The following is an 8,279-nucleotide window of genomic DNA, read 5'->3' as shown; positions in this document are numbered from 1 at the left end:
AAATGGTTGACAGCATTAGCAATTGTGATGTGTCGATGAAGCTATCGTCCAGGTTACACGGTGTAGCTACCTGGTTCCCAGTTTAGTCGGTTCTTGCAACAGATTTAGTTTGAGGCATTCGACACAAATATACACTTAAAGTGAACCAAAAACTAATATTGTTTCTTGTCGTTTTTGGTTCACCATCAAAAATGAATTTAATTCAAATCAGATCTTTTACGACGATTTGATACCTCTGTTTTCCTCAAGATCTGACAAATCATCCATTGTATGTCCTGTAAAGTGGACTTTCAAATCAACCAATCAGCACGTATCTAGATAATTATTACAGTTACATTGGTCGGTTAAAGTTCGCGAAAGGTCGTACTGACGTGACCTGTAATGGATGTCCTCATCTTTGTGTAGCGGTAGCGAGCATGGATTTAAATGGATGCGTGAGTTTTTGAACCAGTCAGACGGTAGCTTTTTAAAATGATACGGTTTCACCTCGATTCGGAAATTTCACTATTTGCAAAAGAAAACTGCCACTGAACAAAAATATACCCTCGACGTTTGGGGTGATGCCATGACGCTCGAAAACGACAGGATTATAAAATATCCATAATGCAATAGCGCGAACTGCATTCGCTCACTGGTACTGAGAATTTAGAAGCCTATACGGTGATTGGCCGATCAGAAAGTTCTCTTGACGCGACCTCCAATGGAGGGGTCCTCCAGATTCGCGCAGAGATGTCGCATAGGAAAACATCTCCCCCTGTTCTTTGAGCTGCATTTAACCAAACTCACATACTCTGTTACAGACAGTGACTGTTACTGACATGAAGGTGACCCACGTCTCCGCCGTCTGTCTCCTCCTCTCCCTGCTCAACACAGGTAAGTAAATAGGAACTGTGCAACATCTTACACGTTCGACCGCCGCCGTGGTCTCTAGATAAAGCGTCAGTCTGGACACCGGAAGGTCGGTGGTTCGATTCCCGGCCGCGTTATACCAAAACGCGTTAAGTGATGGTACTTGTTGTTACTCTACTTGGCACACGGCACTAAGGAGATAACACAAGGACAGGTTTTGTAGCTGTAGCTAACAAAATATCTAATCTCGATACAAAATCCCAACATCGTTAACATTGTACTCACGCGGAGCCATTCACTGTCAGAACATCAGTACTCTTGTAGTGTTGTTATTTCACCGGAGCTATATACAGTCGAACGTTGTGTATTCGGGGTTCGAGACAACAAGCAAAGTGAATTTCTGAAAAACAAACATGTTATTAAAAGATTACCACATGGAGTATAGTTTGGTTTCATAGATCTTTGTGTCGGTTGCCGCATTTTAGAGTTGAAAGTGTATGATTAATTTGGATATTTGGGAATGTCGGTTATTCGACACATCCAATTAGACAGATCCGCGTATTAATGATGATAAATATAAAAGGAATTCGCAGGGACCGAAAGGCGAGTTCGAAACCACCGGGAATTCGACACATCTATGTTCGACACAACGAGGTTCGACTATTTGTAAGGGGGCACGGGTGGCCTAGTCGTCTGAGGCGCCGCGGAGTTGCGTCCCTTGGGCACGCCAGAAACCTATGATTGTGGGTTCGAATCCCGGTTCGACCCGATTATGTTTCTAGGTTTGTCAGCACCATACCCGTGCTCGTGGGTTTCACCGAAGTGGTAAACGTCTAAGACCTGCATCACTTCGGGCTTTCCTCCCACATTAAGCTGACATGCCGTGATATAACTGGAATACCGTTAAAAGCGGCGTGAACCCAACTCACTCACTCACTCACACGACTATCTGTATCTGTGTAATATTCAAAATTCGTCAGTTTGCCTGATATTTATGTCGTGTCTTGTCTTTCTTATGCATACCTTTGTGCCTCCCAGGTCTGTCGCGTCACGAGACCTGACCCCGGGTCACTTGGTTGGACGCCCGCTGTTATTGCTGTTTTTGTTGTTATCATGATCCGCGTGGTACACGATCCTTTAACATAGATAAACAATATTTCGTTACAAAATGCATCAAACATGTTGTCGCAGTTTCAAGAACGGCTCGGCAACAAGAAAAGAAGTAGCCATATTTTAAAGAGATGGGCCTGAGGGAGTTGAAGGTGTCGTCAGTTTGATTAAACCTACCGGGCATCTCTCCGTTCTCAGTCCGCTTCATCACGTCACATTAGTGTTTAATTTGTAGGGTGAAAGTCGAGGTACTGGCGCTAGTGTATGTCTACGTGCGTGCGTGCGTGCGTGCGCTTTGATGGTCTCTGATACTGACGTATTGGTACAGTTGTGATGACATCCAACTGAATCAAGAAATATTGCCTGTCGTATTTCCTCTAATACACATCCGCTGGGCACTGGAAAAAAGAAAATGAATCCGTTTATGTAGCCGTTAAGAAACACAGGTCGGGTGTCAAACAGACACCAAGGTCAATAATCATAAAGATTCTAAGAATGTTATTAAGATTTTTCGTGAAACACCCTTGGCTAAAATAATCTCTTAACAGTGAATTCATAAACCTACTACTTGGAAATGTAATCTGAAAAATAAGAGTAACTCTTTTGTCTCATCAGTTAAGATTTGGCATCACGTGTCTGTCATCACGATCAATCCCGCCGCGAAAAGATATGCAAAATAATCGGACAGACGAGGAAATCTTGAAGTTTCTCAGACTTCTTAAGTACTTTAAGACTTTTTGAATACGGCCCCAAGTCAAAAATGATTTTCAAAAACATACGCTTTTGGGGCGTCTTCTAGAGGAAATACGGTAGTAATACGTTATACACCATCATCCCTTTGTAGTGCATACAGGCACTTGGTGTTTTAGTCGCTGTGATTGAAATTGAAGGCACTGGATGTTTGACGACCAAGCTGTCTAAGCACTGAACACAGAGTAGAAGTGTCGAGCTATTCAATGCAAGGCGTGTCTGTATTCTGTAACTGTAAAGACAATTCAAACCGTATGTGAATTTACTCAAGATCAGCTCACGTCAAGTCTACTCATGTTTGAGCAGTGTCTCTTGGGTTTGGTAGCGTCGTCGGTGAATGATTGTATTTGCAGCCGCAATTATGTTGTCTTATCCTTAGGGATATCAAAGAGACCACGCCAGCTTCACAAACGTATTTACAGTCGCCATCAGCTGATGGAGAGATTTTCAGTCGTCAATGGAGATCCTCCAAAGACAATCTCCGTATGTCCATCATGGAATCCTATTTTTGATATTACTAGTTTGGGGGAGAAGCTCTCTGTCGTCAACGGAGATCTCCCAAAACAACCTTTGTTCGTCAAACCATGGAATCCTATTTTAAATATTACTAGTTTGTGGGAGAAGCTCTCTGTCGTCACTGGAGATCTCCCAAAACAACCTTTGTTCGTCAAACCATGGACTCCTATTTTAAATATTACTAGTTTGTGGGAGAAGCTCTCTGTCGTCACCGGAGATCTCCCGAAACAACCTTTGTTTGTCCACCATGTAATCCCATTTTAAATATTACGATTTTTTTGGTATATGCTCTCTATAGTCACCGGAGATCTTCCAAAACAACCTTTGTTTGTCCACCATGTAATCCCATTTTAAATATTACTATTTTTTGGTAGAAGCTCTCTTTAGTCACCGGAGATCTCCCAAAACAACCTTTGTTTGTCCATCATGGAATCCTATTTTAAATATTACTTGTTTATGGGAGAAGCTCTCTGTCGTCACCGGAGATCTCCTGAAACAACCTTTATTTGTCCACCATGTAATCCCATTTTTAATATTACTAGTTTGTCGGAGAAGCTCTCAGTCGTCACTGGAGATCTTCCCGAGGAAATCTCCGTATGTCAATCATGGAAGTATGTTTTAAATACTGACCCGTGAAGATACGGGATAGAACAGGTCTTCAACAACCTGTGCTTGTCGTGAAAGGCGACTAACGGGATCGGGTGGTCAGGCTCGCTGACTTGGTTGATGCATGTCATCGTATCCCAATTGCGGGGATCGATGTTCATGTTGTTAATCACTAGATTGTCTGGCCCAGACTCGATTATTTACAGACCGCCGTGATATAGCTGGAATATTGAGTGAAGCGTTAAACAACAAACAAAAAATCAAACAAAACAGAAATGAAATACTTCCGGTCTGAGGGAGAAACTCTTTGTCCACATTGGAGATCCCACAGAGACAACCTCACGGAGTCCTATGTTAGATACTACTACTACGAATCACACGCAAAATGAGCCACACTTTCATCATTTTGTGTAAAAGAGTTCATAGCAGTCATGTTACATGTCTCCCCGGAATGTCGGTTGCGCTCAGGGAATTGCTCAGGGACCGTCAGTATATCTAATTATATCTTATTATATTATATTATGTTATGAATTTGTATAGCGCACTTATCAATTTATGACCTATCAGATGCGCTTATACCATGATATATCTTATCTTTACCCCGATAACTGGATCAGTGTGCGCTCGAATTGTATTCTCTGCTCCCTGGGGAGTAAAAAAACCCAGGACTTGTGAGGCGCTTGAAGGTTAGCAGTCGCATTTCTCATCCTAGCGGGTACCAATCACTGCTGGGTGAACATAGGCATATTTCTAGCAAAGGCGACAGACACAATACATGATATCAATACTGAAACGACCAGGAGTCAAGCTGCCGAACACTATTCTCCGCGACCGACGTCATATGTGTGACACGTGACCCCGTGCCACCATTATACTTCATCAAATACAACTGCTTGACCACGTGCCACCACACTAATGCTCTACTTCAAGACCCGTAGCTGTTTGACCACGTGCCACAACACTGCTTCAAGATATACAGCTGTTTGACCACGTGCCACCACACTAAAAATCTGCTTGAACACATGCAGCTGTTTGACCACGTGCAACCACACTGCTTCAAGATATACTGCTGTTTGACCGCGTGCCACCACACTGATACTCTGATTCAACACATGCAGCTGTTTGACCCCGTGCCACCACACTGCTTCAAGATATACTGCTGTTTGACCGCGTGCCACCACACTGATACTCTGCTTCAACACATGCAGCTGTTTGACCAGGTGCCACCACACGAATACTCTGCTTCAAGACATACAGCTGTTTGACCACGTTTGGCCACCACACTTATACTCTTCTTCAAGACACACAGCTGTTTTACCACGTGGCACCACACTAATACTCTGCTTCAACACATGCAGCTGTTTGACCACGTGCCACCACACTGCTTCAAGATATACTGCTGTTTGACCGCGTGTCACCACACTAATACTCTGCTTCATCACATACAGCTGTTTGACCGTGTGCCACCACACAAATGCTCTGCTTCAAGACACAGAGCTGTTTGACCGTGTGCCACCACACTGCTTCAAGACATACAGATACTTGACCCCTTGCCACCAAACTAATACTCTGCTTCCAGACAAACAGCTGTTTGACCCCGAGCCACCACACAAATACTTTGCTTCAAGATACACAACTGTTTGACCACGAGCCACCACACAATACTTTGCTTCAAGATACACAACTGTTTGACCACGAGCCACCAAACAAATACTCTGCTTCAAGATATACAGCTGTTTGACCCCGTGCCACCACACTAATGCTCTGCTTCAAGACACACAGCTGTTTGACCGTGTGCTACCACTCTGCTTCAAGATACACAGCTGTTTGACCACGTGCCACCACGCTAATACTCTGCTTCAAGACACACAGCTGTTTGACCACGTGCCACCACACTAATACTCTGCTTCAACACATGCAGCTGTTTGACCCCGTGCCACCACACTAATACTCTGCTTCAACACACACAGCTGTTTGACCACGTGCAACCACACTTAAACCCTGCTTCAAGACACACAACTGTTTGACCACGTGCCACCACACTGCTTCAAGACATACAGATGCTTGGCCCCGTGCCACCACATTAATCCTCTGCTTCAATACATGCAGCTGTTTGACCACGTGCCATCACACTGCTTCAACATATACAGCTGTTTGACCCCGTGCCACCACACTGATACTCTGCTTCAAGACACACAGCTGTTTGACCGTGTGCCACCACACTGCTTCAAGACATTCAGATGCTTGACACCTGCCACCACACAAATACTCTGCTTCAAGATAATCAGCTGTTTGACCCCGTGCCACCACACTAATGCTCTGCTTCAAGACATACAGCTGTTTGACCCCGTGTCACCACACTTATGCTTTGCTTCAAGACGCACAGCTGTTTGACCCCGAGCCACCACACTAATACTCTGCTTCAACACATACAGCTGTTTGATCCCGTGCCACCACACTTAAACCCTGCTTCAAGACACACAACTGTTTGACCACGTGCCACCACACTGATACTCTGCTTCAACACATGCAGCTGTTTGACCCCGTGCCACCACACTAATGCTTTGCTTCAACACATGCAGCTGTTTGACCACGTGCCACCACACTAATACTCTGCTTCAACACATGCAGCTGTTTGACCGTGTGCCACCACACTGCTTCAAGACATACAGATGCTTGACCCCTGCCACCACACAAATGCTCTGCTTCAAGATAATCAGCTGTTTCACCCCGTGCCACCACACTAATGCTCTGCTTCAAGACATACAGCTGTTTCACCCCGTGCCACCACACTAATGCTCTGCTTCAAGACATACAGCTGTTTCACCCCGTGCCACCACACTTATGCTTTGCTTCAAGACGCACAGCTGTTTGACCCCGAGCCACCACACTAATACTCTGCTTCAACACATACAGCTGTTTGATCCCGTGCCACCACACTTATACTCTGCTTCAATTATTGTATTCCAGTATTTTTTCAAATTATGTTTGTTTAATATGAATACCATGACACCCCCCGTATCGACTGGCCGGTCAATAAATACATCATCAGTCTCCGAGATGTGCTTGTTTGTTTGTTTGTTGTTTATCACCGCACTCAGCAATACTCAAGCTATGGGACGGCGGTCTTAAAATAATCGAGTCTGGACAGACAATCCAGGGATTAACATTGAGCATCTTGATATCACGCAATTGGAATACGATGACATACATCAAACAAGTCAGCGAGTCTGGCCACCCAATCCCGTTAGTCGCCACTTACAATAAGAATAGTCGCCTCTGAAGACAAGCATGGGTTGCCGAAGACCTATTCTAACCCAGATCTTCAGTGGAAAACGTGAATGGATCACTGAAAATCAATGATGATATCAGGTATTCACCTAAAGGGTAACCATGACCTGCCCTATATGTGAAAGGGAAGTTCGGTCGAAGACGAGTTTAACAACGTTCACTGTAAATATCTCTATAAAAATATACAGTAGCTAAATGAAACTTAGGTGAAAACAATCAAAGCTGTTTTTTGAGAGATTGCACCCACGGAAACTCAATTTGTGGTGATTTTTTTCTATTGCAAGCCAAAATCCCTCAGAATTTGTATCGCTGAATGGAATTTGCACCATACAGACAAACATCACGCTTCTAAATACGCTACGTCAATGGCACCTGTCAGCCACCCATTGTTTCCTCGCAACACTTGTACATGCCTAATGGTATAATAAGTTTACCATCATCTTTTTCATCTGAATCGGCTCCGCCCGCCATGAAGTGACATATTAAGACAGCGAACTGACTGGTGGCAATCTCATTAAAATCAGACCTAAGTTCTCGCTTCCGCTAAACTAAGATCTGAGGACATCCCATTACGGGTCACGTCAGAACGACTAACAAGAAGTCGACATCAGCCAATTAGAAAGCAGCTTTCTCGAGTTTTACGGCACTCGTTTCTACCTGGCGACCTCTATTTTGACTACGCTTGAAAGATATGTAAGCACAGTTCTCGATTAAAATTTTGAAAACTGAACAAACGAACATTCCGGAATGTCTAATATATGGTTGAGATTGTATGGTAGTGCTTCCCACGTACTGTGCAACGCCTCCCCCGTTCAAATGTTTATCCCACGGAAGCGAGAGATAGACGATAATTTTGACGGAAACAGTTGTACGGGCCGTAACTTTCGTTCGGAATACCCCGTGTTAACTTTTTCGAGGTTGCATGATTAGAAAACACATTCCGACTGCAACTTTCATTATCTGGTAAGCGACGCTTCGATTGGTCGGATGAAAGGTCGTTCTTACGTGACCCGGATCTTTGTTTAGCGATAGCGAGAACTAAGATCTGATTTTAATGCTTTGTTTAGCGATAGCGAGAACTAAGATCTGATTTTAATGCTTTGTTTAGCGATAGCGAGAACTAAGATCTGATTTTAATGAGATTGAACTGGTGGTGA

The 8,279-nt window shown here is 44.0% G+C and overlaps 1 long non-coding RNA gene across 1 annotated transcript; it reads right to left on the bottom strand.

The window, feature by feature from the left end:
• Window positions 1-1,153: 1,153 nt before the first annotated feature.
• On the bottom strand, window positions 1,154-2,350 carry LOC124139757. Its single transcript, XR_006861812.2, has 3 exons — window positions 2,137-2,350; window positions 1,873-1,984; window positions 1,154-1,249 (listed from the first exon to the last, which is right to left on the bottom strand). It is a non-coding gene; the product is annotated as an uncharacterized LOC124139757 (long non-coding RNA).
• Window positions 2,351-8,279: the final 5,929 nt, after the last annotated feature.

This window comes from Haliotis rufescens, unplaced genomic scaffold (genome assembly GCF_023055435.1).
Source record: "Haliotis rufescens isolate VD_foot unplaced genomic scaffold, xgHalRufe1.0.p SCAF_1, whole genome shotgun sequence".
Taxonomy (NCBI): domain Eukaryota; kingdom Metazoa; phylum Mollusca; class Gastropoda; order Lepetellida; family Haliotidae; genus Haliotis; species Haliotis rufescens.
This window is presented reverse-complemented; position numbering and strand designations above follow the sequence as displayed.